Source organism: Aquarana catesbeiana, linkage group LG09, assembly GCF_042186555.1.
Source record: "Aquarana catesbeiana isolate 2022-GZ linkage group LG09, ASM4218655v1, whole genome shotgun sequence".
Lineage (NCBI taxonomy): Eukaryota > Metazoa > Chordata > Amphibia > Anura > Ranidae > Aquarana > Aquarana catesbeiana.
The window spans coordinates 220,482,200-220,503,137 of record NC_133332.1 but is presented as its reverse complement, the minus strand read 5'-3'; the positions used below and the strand labels follow the sequence as shown (position 1 = coordinate 220,503,137).

General features: G+C 44.4%; 1 long non-coding RNA gene across 1 annotated transcript; it reads right to left on the bottom strand.

Moving 5' to 3' along the window:
* Nucleotides 1–1,225: 1,225 nt before the first annotated feature.
* LOC141107275 (uncharacterized) lies at nucleotides 1,226–14,537 on the bottom strand. The gene is made up of 4 exons (XR_012235853.1): nucleotides 14,362–14,537; nucleotides 8,424–8,452; nucleotides 3,344–3,404; nucleotides 1,226–1,547 (listed from the first exon to the last, which is right to left on the bottom strand). It is a non-coding gene; the product is annotated as an uncharacterized lncRNA (long non-coding RNA).
* Between the last annotated feature and the right edge of the window lie 6,401 nt (nucleotides 14,538–20,938).

Genomic DNA, 20,938 nt, shown 5'->3' with positions numbered 1-20,938 from the left:
GGAGGGGATGATAAGGGACCATATCCAAAATTTTGCTAATGAAAACTATCATTAGTAGTAATCTGCATGGATTCATGAAGGATCATTCTTGCCAGACCAAGTACTCGGAATGGTCCGGTGGGGTCCCAGAGGGTTCTGCCCTGGGACCAGTTCTGTTTAATTAATTCATTAATGATGTAGAGAATGAGATAAATAGCTCAATCTCAATATTTGCGGATGATACAAAGCTAAGCAGAGCAATAACTTCTGCGCAGGATGTGGAAACCCTACAAGAAGACCTAAATAAAATAATGGGGTGAGCAACTACATGGCAAATGAGGTTTAATGTAGAAAAATGTAAGGTAATGCATTTGGGTGCCAAAAAATACAAACGCAAGTTACTTGCTAGGGGGAGAAGAGCTGTGGGAATTCAGGATGGAGAAAGATCCGGGGGTCCTAGTAGATGAGACTCAGCAATGCCATGCAGTGCCAAGCTGCTGCAAGCAAAGTTAGCAGAATATTAGCATGCATTAAAAAGGGGATTTACTCCAGAGATAAAATAATTCTACAAGACTCTGGTCCGGCCTCATCTTGAGTATGCCAGCCAGTTCTGGGCACCAGTCCTCAAGAAGGATGTGCTGGAAATGGAAAGAGTTCAGAGAAGGGCAACAAAACTAATAAAGGGAGTTGAGGACCTCAGTTATAGGAAGACTACAAGCATGGAGCTTATTCTCTCTGGAGAGGAGACGCTTGAGAAGGGATATGATAGCTATATACAAATACCTTACTGGTGACTGTAGTGTGGGATAAAAAACATTTCAGTGAAAGGGAGTTTAAAAAGAGACAAACAGCCACTCACTGAAATTGGAAGAGAAGGGGTTTAACTGTAATCAGCATAGAGGGTTCTTTACTGTCAGAACAGTAAGAATGTGGAATTCTCTTCCACAAGCAGTGGTGTCAGAAGGGAGCGTTGATAGTTTAAAAACAATATTAGATGGGCATTTTAACAATCACAACATACAGTGATATATGATTTACTATTTTTCTTGCATGTCCCCCTCAGATCTACAGTGACTGCACTTCCAAGTGCTCTAGCAGTGCACTTGTAGTGCAAAGTGGATTTGTCTTTAGTAATTAAATGTCACATTGTGAAACTTGATTCTCTACACTCTCCAGATTGATAATTAATAATGGAGGTATTCATGGACAGCTCTATAGTGTGTAGGAATAAAAAGATCAACACAAAAACATTGCAAAATAATGTTTATTCCAAGAGCCAAGCAATTTCACAAACAAACAGGAGACTTTTGCACGTAGCTTGTGATCAGTCATTCACTCACTCTTGCTTATCTTCGCTCACATTCTCAGAGCCCCCTTGAAGATCGTACCAACAAGAAGGGCCTGACTGGAAGCGTTTGTCTGTGCCAAGACATTAAAGTTTTAGCTGGCTGAATGTGGTCTGCGGACGTATGACGGATCCCGCGCTTCCTGCGGCATGAACCCAGCAGAGTCTCCAGCGCCATCCGGATAAAGGCCTGGAAATTACTGCTTCGCTCGCGTCGGCTGTCCTGGAGGGAGGGAGGGAGGAAGGTTCAGGAAAGTGAATTGGAATGTGAAAAGAAAAAAATCAAAATGGGTGGATCGGGCCATTAACTACATAAGATAGATTATATTATCCAACTGAGGATAGTTATAAACTGGGGTGGTTGCCATCTTTTTGTATAATTTGTTTTCTGATTTGTTGTGGGGACACACTGGATGCCTTCAGCTGTCATTGTGCTCTTGCTGGGCATTCAGTGTGTCCCTGTGCCTTTAGGCCAGGGGTCTCAAACTGGTGGCCCTCCAGCTGTTGCAAAACTACAAGTCCCATGAGGCATTGCAAGGCTGACAGTTACAAGCATGACTCCCACAAGCAGAGGCATGATGGGACTTGTAGTTTTGCAACAGCTGGAGGGCCGCCAGTTTGAGACCCCTGCTTTTAGGCGGAGTGTGCTGCTTCTAGGCAAACCTGCCCTTAATCTATCCGCTGCTATATATGCTACATGGAGACTCTCAAAAATATAGAGTTAGGACCACATTATACAGAGTAGCCTTGATGAGGGCACTGCGGCTTCACATATATTTGCAAGTGTGTGCAATGAAACCCTCTGTTTTTAACATGAATTATTAGACATGGACAGTTTGGTTTATTTGCAGGCTAGCTGGTAAGTGTGCTGGAAAGTTTTAGTTTGTGATGTGCGTTGTCCTTCCATGTGTACCTTACTGCAAAGGCTAGTTATAAATTGGGAGGGTTGCCATCTTTTTGTATAGCTTGTTCACTGATTTGGTGTGTTGAAACTTTGCCTTCAGCTGCCATTGTGCTTTTGTTGGGCATCCAATGTGTGCCTGTGTCTTTTAAGGAGAAGTGGGCTCCTTCCAAGCAAACCTGCCCTTAATTTATCCACTGCTCTATATGCTCCAACATGAAGACTCACGATAAAAGAGTCAAGACCGTAATATACAGAGGAGCCTTGATGTGGGCCCAGCAGCTTCCATATACTGTATATTTGCAAAAAAACACTGTTTTTAACATGAATTGTTAGACAGGGACAATTTGGTTTGTTTGCAGGCTAGCTGGTAAGTGTGCTGGGAATTTTTTGTTTGTGATTATCCAGCTGAGGAGGAATATCACCTACCCAGCTAAGATGCAGTTAAATTGTGTTGCAAAGTGACAAGATTGCAGATAAGATGCAAAGTTCCCTATGCAATATCCATACATTCAGCATTAGCATCTATTATTAAAGGAAACCTCTTTTAGGGAAAACAGGCGTTTTGCCATTACTGTCCATTCTGTCTGAAAGTGCTAGTGCCTTGCTGTCATTCTGACTATCTCAATTCAAAACTGCAAGTCACTGATCTAAAATAATCATGCAAATAAGAGCTTCTGAGTTTCCTGAAGTCATGCGAAATGTACTGAAAAAGGCAGCTGCCAAATTACACTTACCAGTACTGATTTCAGTGAATTCAAACTTCACGCTCTTGCAGATTTACACCTTCCACTGAAATCTTCAGCATTCGACACTTCTTAGTTGCGTTGAATGTTTGCGTCCACCCGTTGGATGCTGTTGTGATGGGGGGATGTATCATTGTAGCGATGTGGGGGGAGGAGCCACAGCGACGCGATGCAAGCATCCAACACAACCTCAAAGTGTCGGATGGGGAAAATCTTTCTAATTTTTTAAGTTGAATCCAATAGCCACTCTTGTTCAGAAGCTGTGCTTTGTGTCTCTGGAGGTACACCACTGATAAAGCATAACTGGGAAGAAAGAAAATTTGGGACATTTTCCAGATTGTATGTGTTTCTTTACATGTTGTGCTTGATTACCTCTTTGCTTCTTAACATGTGTTTTTTTCTCTTGCACTCGGTGCTTGTGTTGTAGGGGATTCTAAGGAGAAAAGAGAGAGAATAATGGAGGAGATGACCGGTGGAGAGTTATAGAGCAGAATCTGGCAGAGGTGACAGGTGGAGAGTTTTAGATAGGAAAGAGCCGAACACCCCCGATTCGGTTCACACCAGAACTTGCAAACAGGCAAATAATTTGTGCGAACACCGTTAAAGTCTATGGGACACAAACATGAAAAATCAAAAGTGCTAATTTTAAAGGCTGATATGCAAGTTATTGCCATTAATAGTGTTTGGGGACCTGGGTCCTGCACCAGGGGACATGTATCAATGCAAAAACAAGTTTTAAAAACATCCGTTTTTTCAGGAGCAGTGATTTTAATAATGCTTAAAGTAAAACAATAAAAATTAAATATTCCTTTAAAAATCGTGCGGGGGGGTCCTTAGTCTGCCTGTAAAGTAGAGCATCTTTCCCATGTTTATAACAGTACCACAGCAAAATTACATTTCTAAAAGAAAAAATGTCATTTAAAACTGCTCGCGGCTGTAAATGTATTGTCAGATCCCGGCAATATAGATAAAAATCATTGAAAAAAAACATCATGGGTCCCCCCCCCAGTTCATTACCAGGCCCTTTGAGTTAGGTATGATACAGTATTAAGGGGAACCCTGTGCAAAAATGTAAAAAAAAAAAATGTTGTGGGGGTCCCCCCCAAAATCCATACCAGACCTTTATCCGGGCACGCAACCTGGCAGGCCACAGGAAAAGGGGGGGCGAGAGAGCGCCCCCCAAACCATACCAGGCCACTTGCCCTCAGCATAGGGAGGGTGTTTTGGGTATCTCCCCAAAATACCTTGTCCCCATGTTGATGGGGTCAAGGACCTTATCCCTACAACCCTTGCCCGGTAGTTGTGGGGGTCTGCGGGCAGGGGGGCTTATCGGAATCTGGAAGCCCCCTTTAACAAGGGGACCCCCAGATCCCGGCTCACCCCCCCCATGTGAATGGGTATTGGGTACATTGTACACCTACACATTCACCAAAAAAAGTGTCAATTCATTCATTCATCTTCGATTACAGCGTCCGACGACCCGAGGAAAAAAATACAGAATAACTAACTATGCCTCGATGGGAGGCTCCCGCCGACTGCAGCCTTTTTGCGCTGACAGCTCTTGTATAGCTGAAGGCGGGGCCACCCAGTGGCGTAAGCAGGTGACCCCGCCCCTTCTGCCGTTATGAGATGTCAGAGGGGGTGGGGTCACCAGTTTACCTCACCGGGTGGCCCGGTCTTTAGCTATATAACAGCTGTCAATGCAAAAAGCCTGCAGTCGTGGGAGGCAGAGTTTTTTTTTTTTTTTTTTTTTCAGTCTGTTGGCCCTGTGATCGAAGATGGATGGACATTGCGGGTCATTATTAAATGACAGCTGTTATATAGCTAAAGGCAGGGCCACCTGGTGACGTAAACGAGTGACCCTGTCCCCTCTGATGTTACGTGACGTCTCATGACATCAGAAGGGGGCAGGGTCCTCCGCTTACGTCACCAGGTGGCCCCGCCCTCAGCTATATAATTGCTGTCAGCGCAAAAAATGCTGCAGTCGGTGGGAGCCTCCCATCGAGGCAGCGTTTTTCCGTGTTTTTTTTTTTTTTTTTTTTTTTAAATAAAGGACTTGTACTTTTTTGACACTATTTTGAGTGAACGAGTATGGGTACAATGTACCCGATACCCATTCACATGGGGGGGGGGGTCAGGATCTGGCAACCACCGGGCAAGGGTTGTGGGGAAGAGGCCCTTGTCCCCATCCGCATGGGGACAAGGTGTTTTGGGGTGGACACTCGTTTACGTCACTGGGTGGCCCTGCCTTTAGCTATATAATGAATGAAATTGTGCGAGTATGACTGAACTTGCTCGATTTCATTCCTGCATGTCAGTGCCGACTTCAGGGGCAATTTCAGAAACATCTGTGCCGGTTGTTGCACAGATGTCAATGGAAATCACACCCTGAAGTCGCCAAAAGTAGTACAGAAACTACTTTTAGTATTCGTGAGGTGCCGCAAATGTGGCGTTGCACCGATTTGGGTGGTGCAATTGCCGCCGATTTGGCATGCAACTTGACATGTGAACCAGGGCTTAGTCTATAGGGTTCAATATTGAGTTTGCCCACCATTTGCAGCCCCACCCAAAGGTGTTCTATCGGGTTGAGACCAGTCAAGTTCCTCCCCCCCCCCCCCCAAACTTGCTAATCCATGTCTTTATGGACTTTGCTTTGTGCACTGGTCCAAATCATTTGGTGGAGGGGGATAATGGTGTGAGGTTGTTTTTCAAGGCTGGCCTTGGCCCCTTAGTTCCAGTGAAGGGAACTCTTAAGGCGTCAGCATATTAAGACATTTTGGATACTTTCATGCTCCCAACTTTGTGGGAACAGTTTGGGGATGGCCCCTTCCTATCCCAACATGACTGCGCACCAGTGCACAAAGCAAGGTCCATAAAGACATGGATGAGCGTGTTTGGGGTGGAGGAACTTGACTGACCTGCTCACAGTCCTCGACTCGATAGAACACCTTTGGGATGAATTAGAGCGAAGACTGCGAGCCAGGCCTTCTCATCCACATCAGTGCCTAACATCCTAAATGCACTTCTGGAAGAATGGTCAAACATTCTCATAGACACTCTCCTAAACCTTGTGGACAGCCTTCCCAGAAGAGTTGAAGATTTTATAGCTGCAAAGGGTGGGCCAACGCAATATTGAACCCTACGGACTAAGACTGGGATGTCATTAAAGCGGAGCCCCACCCTAAAGTGGAACTTCCACTCATCGGATTCCTCTCCCCCTCCGTTGCCACAATTGGCACCCTTCAGGGAGGAGGGGGGTGCAGATACCTGTACAATACAGGTATTTGCACCCACTTCCAGGAATAGCTAGCCGCAGATGCCCGCCCCCGTTGTGTTCTGGGAAACACACAGTTCCCACAACACAACGGGGACCAGTGAAGACTTGCGCATGCGCAGTAGGGAACCGGGCAGTGAAGCCGCAATGCTTCACTTCCTGATTCCCTGACCGAGGATGGCGGCGGGGGCAGCCGAGAACCGAGCAATTGCTCGACATCTGCTGCCGACATCACGGGCACCCTGGACAGGTAAGTGTCCATTTATTAAAAGTCAGCAGCTGCAGTATTTGTAGCTGCTGGCTTTTAATATTTTTTTTAAGGTGGACCTCCTCTTTAACCACTTAAGGACCAAGCCTATTTTTTACACTTGTTTACAAGTAAAAATCTTTTTCTTTTTTTTTTTTTTTTGCTAGAAAATTACTTAGAACCCCCAAACATTATATATTTTTTTCAGACACCCTAGAAAATAAAATGTCGGTTGTTGCAATACTTTATGCCACACAGTATTTGCGCAGCGGTGTTACAAGCGCAATTTGTTTGGAAAAAATACACTTTTTTGAAAAAAAAAGACAATAGTAAAGTTAGCCCAGTTTTTTTTCCATATTGTGAAAGATAATGTTACGCCGAGTAAATTGATACCCAACATGTCATGCTTTAAAATTGCGCCAGTTCGTGGAATGGCGACAAACTTAGACCCTTAAAAATCTCCATAGGAGAGGTTTAAAAATTTGTACAGGTTACCAGTTTTGAGTTACAGAGGAGGTCTTTTGCTAGAATTATTGCTCTCGCTCTAACGATTGCGGCGATACCTCAAATGTGTGGTTTTGAACATCGTTTACATATGCGGGAGCAACTTACGTATGCGTTCGCTTCTGCATGCGAGCACGGAGGGATGGGGCACTTTTACAGTTTTTTGGGGGTTTTTTTGTCTTATTTATTTTACTTTTTATTTTTAAACTGTCCCTTAAAAAAAAAAAAAAAATTGGATCACTTTTATTACTATTACAAGGAATGTAAACATGCTTTGTAATAGAAAAAAAGCATGACAGGACCTCTTCAAAAAGACCTCAGATCTCACATTTACACTTTAAAAGCAATAAAATAATAAAAAGTCTTTTTTTTTTCACTTAAAAAAAAAAAAGTCCTTTCAATGCCGTTTGATGGAATTGACATTTGGCATCGCTTCTCAAAGGGCATAGAATTGAGTGGGGGCCATCATGCCCTCACTCGACTTCCTGCCTATCGGGCCACAGGACCGGATCATCTCCACCGCTACCGACAGCTCCGGTAAGCGGTGGAGATGCCCGGGACGCAGTGGGAAGGGGGTGCCTCCCCCGTCACCCAGAAAAGTGATCTTGAGGCGAATCTGCCCCTGAGACAACTTTTTTATGTGAAAGAGGACCGCTCGCTGTGGAGAAAAATAATGGGGTTATGACATCTATGTGCTGCCATAACAACAATATTTAACGTCAAAATACTGAAGTATATCCACGGTGGGCAGTCTGGAAGTGTTTAGAGTTTGTGTGTATATAAAGGCAGGTGTCCCAATACTTTTGACAATATATGGTATATTCCATAAGATAAAAATGGATAATTGGGGAGGAGATCCCAGGAAAAATTTGAAATGCAGAGCTTAGTACATTAGGGGAAGCTCTGCTGACTTCCATCATCCAATCATTTGCAAGCAAAAATGCTGTTTTCTTGTGATTGGGTATTCTTTGGAAAGTGAATTTTTACCTCATTTACTAAGCTCTGGAGCAACTGTTCTTGCAGAGTGCAACTGCATTTTGCAAAGTGCCACAGTGTATTTGCCTTTAGTAAATCAACCCCAAAGTGTCAAGTAGGATACAATGAAGAGGGCTCAAAGATGGAGTGATGGGAGATGGAGAGATTATGAGAAGAGAGGGATAGAGGAGTCAACAGGCAACTGTCAAGAGGGTAAAGACATGGAGATTTCAGAGAAATATAAAAACAAGCCACAAAAGAAGACTGGAGTGAAAGCAATGCTGGAGTTTGGGAAAGACTGGAATAGAGAGTGGAGCGGAGGTATAAGAAAAGATGAGATTACAGAGGAGGGAGGACATTGTTGGCCAATTAAAATGAGATTAAAGGCAGGTTAAAAAATAAATAGCGGTGAGTTAAGTGCAAGAAAGAAAACATTAGTGTCTCTGACTTACCCTGTACAGAGGTTTGTCTGACTTTTCACCTGTAAGAGTAAGAAAAAAAAAATCAAGGAAAGTTGTAGGCCAGGGAACTCACAGATTAGATGTCCATATCCTGGATGATTATTAAAACGCCACTAAGCAAATAACCTTATTCTTTAAAAATAATCTATATACAGTACATCCACTACTTCATTGCCCTGTAATCTGTTTTCCATTATGCTGTTTCTTACTGTGTTTTTCTGCCTCCTTGTAACATCCTCTATGAGCTACTAAACCTCTCATTTTTCCCCTTCACTTCTGTTTGCTTGGAACAAGCAGTTGCAGTCATATGCACTGCTCTATGCATGCTACAAATCCCATAGTCCATCTCAGCAAGAGAGTGGCTACTTTCCCACATACAGTGGGACTATGGAGAACGAACATAACCATCCTCTAAAAGAAAGTTGAATCATGGCAAGGAGACTTGAGAGCAATGTCAGGTACTTTTTGAGTTAAGAATACATACTTGAATAGAAATGTTGTCTTTAACCAGAGTTTATTGTCACTTCAAGAATGTGTGGGACCAAATCTGCCCAATCTCTTCCAATAAGCATAACCATGTATGGAATGAAAAGAACCTCTTTGGATATTAAAGACATAGGAGAGAAATCCGAACGATTTTAAAAGCTTTGTCTGTGAATGCATCCGTTGCATGACTTATGTACGGTATTTTAAGCTCAGTATAATGGACTTTCATGAAGAACCATTTATGGCCTAAAAGATCCAGCCAACCAGTAATTAGGTTGAGCCAAAACTACTTAGCCCACCTTACCTGAATTCATAAAAAGGACAGTAAAACAACTCAAATGCACCATTTTAATTTATCTCATCCTATGTAATAATAATTTACCAAAACCTAATGTAGTCTCCCTCCTAAGTCTGCTGAAGAGTGGGCAAATGACCCATCAAGAGCAGCAGATAATGAGGTGTCTGCTTTTTCTTGTTATAGTCACCAGACCCGCTATAACATTTTAAACCAACAACACTGAGCTTTGGCTCAGACTTAGGCTGGCCATACATGGTTGAATTTCGAAAGAATTTTCTTTTGAAAATCCGAAAATTTGTGCGTTTTGTGATTCGATGGTGCCACCATTGATTTCGAAATTCAGCCAACCATACCTTCAATTTCACCTCATTTTGCTACAGAAAAGAATTTTTCGTGGCTGGGAATCTTTTTTTCTTTCCGGGAATTTTCTTTTCTTGCACATGCGCATTTCTTTTTCAATTGCATTTCTCGCACAATTCTCCCCTCATTGATTAGAAAATCATTCGTTTTTCAAAAAATTCCCAACTTGTCAGATTACTCAAATTTGATTGCCGCGCGAAAATCGGCTGTTGCTGCAGCCCACTAATGGTGCGAAATATAAACGAAAATTCTTAGATAAGATTTTCAAAAGAAAATTCTTTCAAAATTCGACCCATGTATGGCCTGCCTTAGGATAAAGTATTTCTTAATTTTTCCTGTATAAAAAACTTTAAAATCACTCTCAGAGGTCATCTTAGATGATGGTAAATCTCTGTCGCAGCAATGACATCTAATGGACCTCATTGTTTCTTTCCACTCATGTAATGTCAGTACTGCCTAATTACCAAACACTATACTGAAATAGTTTATTTTGTTTGTGAAAATAATCATGAAGGAAAGTGTGATCAGCAAATACCAACCCAGTCAAGTACCTGTTTTTCCAGGACAGTTGTCCTATAATGTCTAAAGGCCCATAATGATCGTTGTCTGTTTCAGACAATAATTATGTTGATTCCTTAAAATTTGTGCTAAGTAGCAAAACTGAGTCATGTTTGATCAATTGCAGTTAATCAATAAGAGACAGCATTAGGGAACTATTTTTTTTTCACTAAACAATACATTAGTTAAATAGATACAAAGTGGTATTCAATCATTCTACAACATTACCTATAGGATGCATATTAATGGCAATTCTTGATTGAGCATGATGTTCTTTACTCTTTTCACACAAGAATGTCTCTGGGAATTTTAAATGTTTCCACGTATGGTCAGCCTGTGCCTGACATTGGCCTGCCCAGGGATTTTACAGCAATGCTTCAGCCATGGCAAGCCATTCTAGTGTGCAGCATGGAGCACACTAAGGGTCCTTTCACACTGGGGCGGTTTGCAGGCGCTATTACGCTAATAATAGCGCCTGCAAACCGACCCGAAAGTACCGCTGCTTTCATTCCAGTGTGAAAGCCCCGAGGGCTTTCACACTGGAGCGATGCGCTGGCAGGACGGTAAAAAAGTCCTGCTAGCAGCATCTTCGGAGCGGTGAAGGAGCAGTGTATACCGCTCCTTCACCGCTCCTGTCCATTGAAATCAATGGGACGGCGCGGCTATACCGCCGGCAAAGCGCCTCAGCAGAGGCGCTTTGCGGTGGTTTTTAACTATTTCTCAGCCGCTAGCGGGGGGTAAAACCGGCCCGCTAGCGGCTGCATACCAACGGTAAAGAACCGCTTACAATAGCGGCGCTTTACCGCCGACGCCCGCCCCAGTGTGAAAGGGCTCTTATAGTCAGGAATAGCTGGCATTTATAAGTGCAGAGAGTAACATGCCTGGTGTACTCTCTACACCTCTATATACTCATTTGCTGCTGCGTACTGCATTCTTGTCATTTCCATCACAGTTCTCTAGTCATTCAATTTGATACGATCTTTCATCATCAGATAGCGTGCTAACTTTAAAAAAAAAGAATCTGTTAATATTTAATTTAGCCCTGCTTCACATTGATGTGATTTGTCGCATGCCAAATCGGCGGCAATTGCCGGTGTCTTGCCGAGAAAGTTCCCTCGGCGGATAAGTTCCCCCCCTGTACTGCGCAGGCGCAGTGCCTGCGCAGTACCAACTACTAGTAGCTGCGGGAGATAGCCGAATGACAAAATCTACAATCAGCTGTACACGGCGCCTGCGCTCTGGGTCCAGATTCCTTCCCCACAATCCAAGTGGACCTAGAGGGGGAATCTAAAAGAGCCGAGCGAAGCGTGGTGAGCAAAGCGAGCCTGCGAGGGGCCCTCTTACAGGCGCTGTGTACAGCTGATTTTTCCCTATTTATCTTCGGCTATTACTGCGACTTCCATTGACATCAGTGCAGAAACCTGCACAGATGTCCCTGAACTCGCCCCCGAAGTCGGACTGACATGCGTGAATGAAACTGTGTGAGTTCAGCTGAACTCGCACGATTTTATTCCTGCAGTCAGGGTGAACCTAGGCTTAGGGACATTAAATCTGAACTCAGTACAAACAGTAAAACACACAGATGAAATACATATATGGGAGTCGTTTTACCTGCCAAAGAATTTACATTCGTGTTTATCCTGTCCTGAGATTTACACAGCTCTGGCTCATAGCACACCTCTGGCTAGGGAGGACAACTGGCTTTTCTTTGCAGCAGTTTCACTTTTACTTACAAGTCCCACCCCCACCTTGTGACTGAACCGTGAAAAATGAAAAAGCCGACAGATTATCTCATCTCTTTGCTCTCTCCTGCTATGACCATTCTCTTTGTTGTCCAGCACACCCCTGATTGGCGCCTTCTGCTGCTTCCCTTACCCCCTCGTTGAGCTCTGCTATACACGCTGTACAGTGGACTGCAAGAGGCTTATACTACATACATTTCTAGTACTTCTACTGCTTGTATAAAAAAAATGTACATATAAGGGTGTATTAATGATTACAGAGCTGCATTACTTGTAGTATGCAGGTCAGCTTTAAAGCTCAACTGCAGGCAGATATAATAAAGTAATTTAATGCAGTTATTTAATGATTAAACATAGTCAAATGTAACCCGTGTCCACCCACATTTGCACTATTTTTCCTTTTCCAGCTCATTTTTTCCAGGAACAAAAGGTGGTAACCCTATTCATATATGCTATTACAGCAGTGATTTTTGTTTACACCCTCTTATTACCCCCCCCCCCCATATTAGTTAGAGCTGTGGCAATAAATGTATGAAATTAAAAGTAGACGTTAATTACATATATAACCGTACCAAGGATTGCAGGAATAAAGCTTGCTGTAAAAAACAACAAATAACTTAGAGCACCTCAGGTATGCAGCGTCCCTCTATAACTCAAAAAATATGCAGAGTCCCTCTGTTATGAGGCCTCAATACACATGCGGAGTCCCTCTGTTATGAGGTCTCGTCAGTTGTGTGGAGTCCCTCTGTTATGAGGCCTCAATACACGTGGAGTCCTTCTGTTATGAGATCTCAACAGATGTACGGAGTACCTCTTTTTTTAAGGTCTCAATACGCATGCAGAGTCCCTGTGTTATGAGGTCTTGCCAGATGTGTGGAGTCCCTCTGTTATGAGGCCTCAATACACATGTGGAGTCCCTCTGTTATGAGGTTTCGTCAGATGTGCAGAGTACCTCTGTTATGAGGTCTCGTCAAATGTGCAGGGTACCTCTGTTATGAGGTCTTGTCAGATGTGTGGAGTCCCTCTGCTATGAGGTCTCGTCAGATGTGCAGAGTCCCTCTGTTATGAGGTCTCGTCAGATGTGTGGTGTCCCTCTGTTATGGGGCCTCAATACGCATGTAGAGTCCCTCTGTTATGAGGTCTCGTCAGATGTGCAGAATGCCTCTGTTATGAGGTCTCGTCAGATGTGTGGATTCCCTCTGTTATAAGTCCTCAATATGCATGGGAGAGCCCCTGTTATGAGGTCTCGTCAGATGTGCAGAGTACTTCTGTTATTTCTCTCCAGATATGCAAGTATTTCTGTTATGAGGTCTCGTTAGATTTGTGGAGTCCCTCTGTTATGAAGTCTTGTCAGATTTGTGGAGTCCCTCTGTTATAAGGTCTCGTCAAATGTGCAGCGTACCTCTGTTATGAGGTCTCGTCCAAATGTGCAGCGTCCCTCTGTTATGAGGTCTCCTCAGATGTGCAGAGTCCCTCTGTTATGAGGTCTTGTCAGATGTGCAGAGTCCCTCTGTTATGAGGTCTTGCCAGATGTGTGGAGTCCCTCTATTATGAGGCCTCAATACGCATGTGGAGTCCCTCTGTTATGAGGTTTTGTCAGATGTGCAGAGTACCTCTGTTATGAGGTCTCATCAGATGTGCAGGGTACCTCTGTTATGAGGGCTTGTCAGATGTGTGGAGTCCCTCTGTTATGAGGCCTCAATACACATGTGGAGTCCCTCTGTTATGAGGTCTCGTCAAATGTGCAACGTACCTCTGTTATGAGGTCTTGTCAAATGTGCAGCGTACCTCTGTTATGAGGTCTCGTCAGATGTGCAGAGTCCCTCTGTTATGAGGTCTCATCAGATGTGCAGGGTACCTCTGTTATGAGGGCTTGTCAGATGTGTGGAGTCCCTCTGTTATGAGGCCTCAATACACATGTGGAGTCCTTCTGTTATGAGGTCTCGTCAAATGTGCAGCGTACCTCTGTTATGAGGTCTTGTCAGATGTGCAGAGTCCCTCTGTCATGAGGTCTCGTCAGATCTGAGGAGTCCCTCTGTTATGAGGCCTCAATACGCATGTAGAGTCCCTCTGTTATGAGGTCTCGTCAGATGTGCGGATTCCCTCTGTTATAAGTCCTCAATATGCATGTGGAGAGCCCCTGTTATGAGGTCTCGTCAGATGTGCAGAGTACTTCTTATGTCTCTCCAGATGTGCAAAGTACTTCTGTTATGAGGTCTCGTTAGATTTGTGGAGTCCCTCTGTTATGAAGGTCTGTTAGATGTACAAATGGGGCTCTATCAGGCTTTCAGAGACCCTCTATTATAGGGGTCAGTCAGATGTGTGGAGTCCCTCTGTTATGGGGGTCAGTCAAATGTGCGGAGTCCCTTTGTTATGGGGTCTGTTAGATGTGCAGCACAAATCTTTCATGGGGGTCTTTCAGTGTGAGGTGTCTGCATGTTGTGAGAGTCTATCAGCCAGCACACATTCCCCCCCGGGTACATACCTTTTGCCTCTGGCATCTTGCCCCAGTGGCTGGCTTTCAGTGACTGAGGGATAGAATCTGCAGGTAATCAGTCATCAACAGGCACCTCCCATATTTAATGCCCCTCCCTGAAAGCCCCCAGTGCACGAGAGAAGGGGCAGATTCCAGAAATGTGTAGATAATGTGCACAATCAGGGTCAGAATTGCTGATCCAGCCATAGAGAGCGTGTTGCTGACCCCTGACCCAAACGCTGACCCTCCAGCCTGTCAGAATTAACTCTTGCATCACCAGCTGACTTTTCTGTCACATGCAGCGATCTGTTATGTCACCTCTTACATTGTTACTTGTTTTTACATGGCTGATGTTTACAAGACCAGCAACTCAGCAATCACCGCTGCAAACTGGCACACTGACCACAAAACATTTGCTAAACAACTGCAATTACTAACAGAGGGCTTTCAAATGTTATTCATGGAAAGCTATTTGAACATTTTCCTTCACATTGTACTGTAATTGTTGATTTGCATAGTGGCAACATCTTCTGCAACACAGTGTGGATATGCTGGGCTCCGAACAATAACATGAACATGTGCACACATATACATTACACTAAAGAATCCTGCTACGAACAAATTTGCGTGTAGAAATAAAAATCTGGATGGCCTGGAAACAGATTTTATGTTTATAATAAATGTACACACCGGCCTCTTTATTAGGTACACCTATTCAATCTCTTGGTAACACGAATTGCTAAGCAGCCAATCACATGGCAGCAACTCAATGCATTTAAGCATCTAGATGTGGTGAAGATGACTTCTGAAGTTCAAACTGAGCATCAGAATGGGGAAAAAAAGGGGATTTAAGTGACTTTGAACATGCCATGGTTGTTGGTGCCAGACGGGCTGTCTGAGTATTTCAAAAACTGCTAATCTACTAGGATTTTCACCGCAACCATCTGTAGGGTTTACAGAGAATGGTCCAAAAAAGAGAAAATATCCAGTGAGCAACAGCTGTGTGGACAAAAATCCCTTGTGATGTCAGAGGTCAAAGGAGAATGGGCAGACTGGTTTGAGATGATAGAAAGGCAACCGTAACTCAAATAACCACTTGTTACAAATAAGGGAATGCAGAATGCCATCTCTGAACACACAACACATTGAACCTTGAAACAGATGGGCTACAGCAGCAGAAGACCATACCAGGTGCCAGTCCTGTCAGTTAAGAACAGGAAACTGAGGCTACAATTCGCACATGCTCACCAAAATTGGACAACAGACGACTGGTAAAACGTTGCCTGGTCTGATGAGTCTCGATTTCAGCTGCGACATTCAGATGGTAGGGTCAGAATTTGGCATAAACAACATGAAACCATGGATCCACCCTGCCTTGTATCAACAATTCAGGCTGGTGGTGGTGTAATGGTGTGGGGGATATTTTCTTGGCATCATTTGGGGCCCTTAGTACCAATTGAGCATCGTTTAAACGCCACGGCCTACCTGAGTATTGTTGCTGACCATGTCCATCCCTTTATGACTACAGTGTACACATCTGATGGCTACTCCCAGCAGAATAATGCACCATGTCACAGAGCTCAAATAATCTCAAACTGGTTTCTTGAACATGACAATGAGGTCACTCTACTCCAATGGCCTCCACACTCACCAGATCTCAATCCAAGAGATTTGCATCATGGATGTGCAGCCGACAAATCGGCAGCAACTGCATAAAGCTATCATGTCAATATGGACCAGAATCGCTAAAGTATTGTTTCCAACACCTTGTTGAATCTATGCCATGAAGAATTAAGGCAGTTCTGAAGGCAAAAGGGGGTCCAACCCAGTACTGGCAAGGTGTACCTAATAAACTGGCCGGTGAGTGTATATTGTTGACAGTATAGCATAATGAGAGGGTATACACTATTATAGGAAGACCAGTTCTGAGGGTGTTGTTTGAAGCAAAGATGGTCAACTTACTTCATTTAGTAGGCCTCAGGTGTGGCCCTAACATCACTGAATTGCCACACAAAATATGCCATGTATGTGATGCTATAGAATATATTCAGAGACTGGATGCACTACAGTATATGGTCATGCTACAGAAGATTATCAAACAAAATACTGTAGGGAGTGGGAGTCGGGACATGCTGTAGCAAACAACCAGAGAATGGGGATATGTTACAAGATACTGTTGGGGATCACTGTCATTACAGTCCCTTTACAAGTCATTTCTCCCTTCCGCCCCCCTTAAAAAATTACTGGCACCACATTTGATATTGGCCTCATCAACATAACATGGTTCCAGATCAGGGATCCAACAATCTAGCTGCACACTTGGGGCCCATGTCACTTGGAAGCCCAAGTCACCTGGCGCATTTTCCAGAGAACTGTCTGCTCTTCACTGCCAGGAGGATGACTTCTTCCCCTGACCACCACCACTCCCAACTGACCAGGTTTACACAGCGTACCTTGCATCCGACACACTGTACACCAGGACCTGTGTGGTATATCATGAGTTGCACCTGTTTAACTGCTGCGGCCTTACTGTACACTGACCTTCCTTATATGCTTCCACTAAGGTTTAAGGCATCTTCCTGAATAACAGCACTCTAGCCATGAGCAAAGTTCATATTCTTTACTTAAATAAAGAGTAACATTTCCAAACATTTGGCAATATGAATAAGGCACTTCAGGTTTCAATCCAAATAATCCATATGATTTAGTAAAGTTTTAAATTCTTCTTTTCCCTCCAAGCCTCTGCTGTTATTTCAAGGCCCATATGTAAGGCCCATGTTTGCACTATGCTGCCCCACTTCCTTTTAAGATGGGATAGTCACATACCCATAGCTCCCAACTGTCCCTAATTTGGAACAAAGTCCCTCTGTCCCTCCTTCCTCCTCATTTGTCCCTCATTTTGGTCTGCTCCTATATAGTTGTATGTAAAATGCACTTTTTACATTTCAAAAAGTGCTTTTACAGTGCTAAACCGCTTCATTGAATGTTTGTATATATCAAAAGCCAATAAAAAGGAATAGTAGTGGTAAAAAAATAGCACTTGGGGGTTTAATTGTGACAAACCCAACCAGCACAGGGACTTTTGGAGAGGACTAGGGGCAAGCCTCCTACCCACTAATTATGGCCCATGGAGAGAGCAGATCATTCTCAAATGATGGACAACCACGTAATGGATGCTGATAGTGAGGCTTGGATTAATTCTATGAATAAGGACAATAAAGCTTCCCTTTTGGAGTGGATGGGAAGAGGTAATATTAATCTTGTACAGATTAATGGTCAGAGGGAATATGGTGGCCCTCTTGCAGACTGGGTTGGAGAGGCTCCTTCACTTACTTAGAAATACTTATCAAAAATATCCCTTAAAGGGGTTGTAAAGGTGTTTTTTTTTTTTTTTAAAAATAACAAACATGTCATACTTACCTTCACTGTGCAGCTCGTTCTGCACAGAGTGGCCCCGAACCTGGTCTTCTGGGGTCCTCGGCGGCTGTCTCAGCTCCTCCCCGCAAGCATTTACCACCTTCATGCGAGCTCTCTCGCACGGTGGTGAGTGCTTGCGGGCGCGCTCCCCGTGATACAGCCGGCGGCTATAGCCGCTCGCTGTATCACTCGGCCCCGCCCCCCCGGCGCGCCGCGTCATCGGATGTGATTGACAGCAGCGCCAGCCAATGGCTGCGCTGCTTTCAATCCATCCACTGCAGCCAATCAGCGGCCAGGGTGAGCGGAGGAACAGATGTCGGGAACGCGAAGCTGACTTTCGAGGCGTCAGGTAAGTAAAACGGGGGGGCCTGGGGGCGGCGGTTCTGTCAGAAGTTTTTTCACCTAATGCATAGAATGCATTAAGGTGAAAAAACTTTTACCTTTACAACCCCTTTAAGAAACGTTAATTATATTCCTGTATATAGTTTCCTTTGCATACGATAAGGTGATTAGGCTCACCTGATCTGGGGTGTTATACTATTCTATGTGATTTTACAAACAAGTGAGTGCCAATTTGTACCTGAGCAGGTGCCGCCTAGTATCTTGGGTGCTATTTGCCACTATAACACCTGATTCCTGGTTCCAGACTGGGGAAGCTATATCTTGACGGAAGAACCCAAGCTGGATGCTGGACGGCTCCGTCACATTAAATAATCCTTTTTTTTTTATAATTCCCCTCATTCCCATCTCAAAAAGTTAAGAGGTATGCATACCTGCTTTTTGGAGAAACCCCACCATGTTGTGTCACACATACTTCCAGCCTGAGGCCTGTAACAATATTCAAAGAATGTCTAGTAGAAAAGCATCTTCGACCATTTTCTGCAGGTTTGAGCAGGTCAGAATAGCCAGTTAGGCACTGTCCCGGCTGGGAGGGTAGGAGTTAATGCCTTTTCCAGTTTTTTGTTTTTTTGGCGGGTTCTTCTCTGGGTCAAGCCCAATAATCCTGTGTTATATAAATGGGACAGTTGTCCAGTGCAAGAGTTGATTTGAGCCCCTGACAGAGACAACTCAGAAGTTTGGGACCCAGTTCCCATCCCGTTCCGTTCCACATGCCAGAGGATTGGCCAAGGATTGGGGCAGGGGCCACTCTGAGTGAGGATCTCCAAAGGCTTTTGGAGAGTGCCAAGAGCCTCCATGTGAGAAGAATGCTGCTATGTAAAGCCATCTGACTGGAATGGCCTCTAGCAGCGAGGGAGATGTTGTTAGCACTCCTTCCACCAGCGGTCTGTCTTCCAGAGCAACAGGGACAGATTTGTGCTGCAGAGGTTCCCATCCTGTACAGAGGTATGGAGGTTCAAGAGTTAAGTTAAGTGCATGCGTGGGCCCACTCCACTACTGGGGACAGTACTGCAAAATGCTGGACAGGTGGATGTGAACAGGACTCGCGTGTCCCTCCTAAATGCAGATTAGAGAAAAGATGTACTTTGTCATGGAAAGCCCAGAGTTAACTGGAGAACAGTTACAGTGTAAGTGTACATGGTGTACATTCATCTCTATGAGTAGAGGCCCGCCCTAAGGTCAAGTATTCCCCCATGATGGCCTCAGCCTTGTCACTGGGCATTGATGAAGACGGCACAAAGCAAAGACACTCCATTGCAAGTGACCCTGTACAATGTGCCTAGCATAGATCATAAGAACCCACCATGGGGGTAGGCCTCTCAGGTGACCCTTGCTTGGAGCACAACAAGGAGGCAAACATGGAGGATGTGACCACAACCCACTCAACCTTCTACCCCTTCCCTTCAACACACTTCCCACAGGTGGTCCACAAAAGGGTGGTCCACACATATATTACACATAGGGTGTTCCTCGCTTAGGCCCTGAGGCTGTCCTGAACCAAGCGACAGGATCTGTTAAGCAAAGGTCAGGGAAGGCAAGGTTCCTCCATATTCCCCCTATGTGTCCTCCTCTAGTCACTCTTACAGTTCAGCCCTGCAAGGGACTCTCTCTCTCTTTCCCTTCTCCCTCAAAGCACAGAACCAAATCTTGCTGGTCAGGGATGTCCTACTCCCATACCTCAACTCCACCAGGCCCCACCCACAGATGGCATATATAGGGCATAAATTCCACCCACTGCATCACCACAGGAGGGGCTACAAATAAAGGGGCACTACACCTGCCAATACATATCTAAGGAAGCCCATGTGGGGTAGCCAGTACTGATCTACAGGCCCTCTGCTACATTCTTCCTATTCAAGGTACACCAAAGCTCTCTTTCCTTCTAGGCTGCACCCACCTTATATCAGGGATCCTGCTTGAAGGGCAGAGACACCAGGTCAGTTCTTGTAAAGGAGGGGCTCTTAGCTGGGAAAGAAGTTAACCCTTTACTACAGGTGGGGCTGAGGGCTGCATGGAAGGTACCAAAAGACCATAGATTAGGCAAGGAAAACATTGACTGCTGCTTGGTGGGCCTGAGGGCCACATAATAGATACCAAAGGGCTGCAGGTTGGGCACCAGTAGCTTGAAGACTTGGAGTAATGGGGACACATAGTTACATAGTAAGTGAGGTTGAAAAAAGACACCAGCAAAAGTCCATCAAGTCCAACTTATGTGCGTGATTATATGTCAGTATTACATTGTATATCCTTGTATGTTGCGGTCGTTCAGGTGCTTATCTAATAGTTTTTTTAAACTACCGATGCTCCTTGCTGAGACCACCGCCTATGGAAGGGAATTCCACATCCTTGCCGTTCTTACAGTAAAGAACCCTCTACGTAGTTTAAGGTTAAACCTCTTTTCTTCTAATTTTAATGAGTGGCTCCGTGTCTTGTTAAACTCCCCTCCATAAAAATGTTTTATCCCTATTGTGGGGTCACCAGTACGGTATTTATACATTCACATACATACAAATCATATCCCCTGTCAAGCGTCTCTTCTCCAGAGAGAATAAGTTCAGTGCTCGCAAACTTTCCTTATAACTAATATCCTCCAGACCCTTTATTAGCTTAGTTGCCCTTCTTTGTACTCGTTTCATTTCCAGTACATCCTTCCTGAGGACTGGTGCCCAGAACTGGACAGCATACTCTAGGTGCGGCTGGACCAGAGTCTTGTAGAGTGGGAGACCCTGGTGGTATAAGCAAAAAAAGTCCCAGAAAAGTAGAATAATAG